We start from the raw sequence: 2,922 nt of genomic DNA, 5'->3' as shown, positions 1-2,922 counted from the left end.
CCTAGAATAGAAAAAAAAAAATATAAACACGTTTGGTAAATTGTACAAAATTTATGTTTTAAATTTTTCAAAAATGCTTTTTTAATAAAGTTTAAACTTGATATTGAATTCTCATTCTCATGAAATGCTCATTAATTTTATTTTGTTCATGATGAGTGAAGACAAACATTTTGAACATGATCATATGGCATACTTGATAGAAAATTTTGTAAGTAAAGTTTGTATCAAATTTTTTTCAAGTATTTTTTTTATTTTTTATTTTTATAACATATAAACTTGATATTGAATTCTCATTCTCATGAAATGCTCATCAATTTAATTTTGATAATGGTGAGTGAAGAAAAATATTTTCAACATGGTCATATGTGCATACTTAAAAGAAAATTTTATAAGTAAAGTTAGTACAATAAGAACTAGCAAAAAGAAGAGTATCTTATACATCTTAACATGAACCCTTCCATACATGACATCATAATAATGAAGCAATATAGTTCATTGTTCAACTTCATCACAGTGAATACTTAAAAACAATATTACAAAAGTCAACAAATCTCATGCATATTGTGATACTTTGCCATTTTATTTGCAATACTTATCTTAAGCATGTTTATCCCAGATGCCTGCTCATCCGATGTATCATCTGCAACCTCGACTTCTGTAGGTCCAAATGGATACTCCGGATCTTCATATATGGAAAAAATTATGTCCATCCTATCTTGATCACAAATGTAATTATGAAGAGCACAACATGCAATTATAACAAGTGCTTGCTTCCGAATTGTAAATGGAGGCATATGTCTCAAAATGGTGAAGCGATTCTTTAATGCCCCAAATGACCTCTTAATTACATTTCTTAGTGAAGAATGCTTATAGTTGAATAACTCTTTTGCTGTTCTTGGCCGTCTCCCACTCCCTCTATATTCGCTGAGATGATACCGTTCCTTTCTAAATGGAGTTAAAAATCCCGGAAGTGTTGCATAACCGAAATCTACCACATAGTATTTCCCTACAACATGATATATATATATATATATATATATATATATATATATATATAAATTTGTTGTGATATTCAACCATAATATAATCACAAATGTCTATATAAACAAAGTAAATACCAAGTGGTGGTCGGGGAAATTGCAATTGAGGAGTTTCGAGTGCTGCCGAAAGCACTCGACAATCATTGGCAGATCCTTCCCATCCAGCATACACGAAAGTAAATTTTATATCAAATGAGCAAACACACAACACGTTCTAAGTGGTAGTCCCTCTCCTGCCTCTAAATCGAACCTGCTGAGACACCGAGATAATAGCATTTATATGGGTGCCATCCATAGCACCTACGCAGTCCTGCCAATTTATTACCAATCTAAGATTATATAAGATTATAAACTACATGTATTTGACGATATAAAGTCGATATAGAAATCATACCTTGAAGTAGCGCTTATGACTAGGATCCATAAGAATTTCTTATGGGATGACATCAAAGGACGGTGGTTTGATTATCTCTTTTGAAAGTTTGATAATTGCTTTCAACACTTTGTTGAAATACTTGTTGATCGTTTCTCCAAAATGTTGAAATCTCTCACATAAATCTATATTTGAGCTACCATGACAAACCAAAGATAAGAATATCCCAATTTGTTCATCTATTTGAATATATCGACTATCTTTTAACCAACCTCTTACTCTCATCAAATCACATAAATTCAGAAAAATATGTCTCTCCATCCTGAAGGCTTCATATATCCTATCTGAATGTCCATAAAAAATCTTCATTATCCATTCGGATCCTTGCAATTTGCTGTCCCTAATGGGTTCTCTTGTATGCACGGATGCGTCAATCGCAACCGTGCACAACCACGCTAGCAATATGCGAAGCTCATCATCATCCAAGAATTGTTCAACTTGTTCTACCTGTTCACTACATATACTATTTGATCCCTCTTCCATAGTACCTATACCATCACAAAAATATAAAAACATCAATATAGATTTTGAAAATATATCCAATAACAATCAATAACATAAGTCATAGTCTTAATTGAAGATGCCATTACATATAAGTACCAAGAGTCTCAACACTAATATCTTTAAAAACTAAATATTAATAGATAACATAAGTTATACAATCTAATGAAACCCCATTCAATCCATAATATATTTCCAAACATCTACTAAAGATGATAAAGAAATCAATTTCTCCTTTCAGGTGGGGATTTAATGAAAGTCACCCTCCATGAGGCACTATCGCATGCTCGTTCCACTACTTTATTGTAAACATCTTGGTCTATCTCAAGCATATTAATTAGAATATCCATCACAGCAGCTACGGAGAAAGGGTCCACAGGTGATGGCATAACCCTAGAGGCCGCAGAGCCATTACCAGATTGACTTGACCTAACTTTCAAAAAGTCTTGTATGGCTTTGCAAGTGTCATCAATACTGTTTTGGGGACTCTTCCTTCTCCTCTTAGTATTTGGAGTCCTATCCAATTTGTGCTTTCCACGACTTGAAGTTGCAGCATTGTCTGATGTAAAGACTCTCTCATCAATGTGGTGATCACCGAAGTCATCTGTATGGCCACCACCAGCATCACCATAGGCATTGCCACCACTGTTGTCACCATATGCATTGCAACCACTGTTGTCACCGCCTACATTGCCATCACCATTGTCATCTTCCTCCGACACCGTCAAATCTTGAGCATTTCCAATGCCATATTCCCCAGTAGCATATGTACCACCAAATACAATACATAGCTCGGGATACTAGGGAAATCCATCCTTCCTGAATTTTGCCCACTCTACATTCTCCTACAATTTTCACAAGAATGACATTTCATCAATATAATCATACATTTTAAAATTTACATATATAATGACATCAAAATGACCAAAAAGTTTAAAAAAAAAAAAA

At 33.7% G+C, this 2,922-nt stretch overlaps 1 long non-coding RNA gene across 1 annotated transcript; it reads right to left on the bottom strand.

Moving 5' to 3' along the window:
* Window positions 1-436: 436 nt before the first annotated feature.
* Window positions 437-1,573, bottom strand: LOC120291085. The gene is made up of 3 exons (XR_005548923.1): window positions 1,435-1,573; window positions 1,119-1,350; window positions 437-1,006 (listed from the first exon to the last, which is right to left on the bottom strand). It is a non-coding gene; the product is annotated as an uncharacterized LOC120291085 (long non-coding RNA).
* Window positions 1,574-2,922: the final 1,349 nt, after the last annotated feature.

Source organism: Eucalyptus grandis, chromosome 3 (assembly GCF_016545825.1).
Source record: "Eucalyptus grandis isolate ANBG69807.140 chromosome 3, ASM1654582v1, whole genome shotgun sequence".
In the NCBI taxonomy this organism is placed as follows: Eukaryota; Viridiplantae; Streptophyta; class Magnoliopsida; order Myrtales; family Myrtaceae; genus Eucalyptus; species Eucalyptus grandis.
This window is presented reverse-complemented; position numbering and strand designations above follow the sequence as displayed.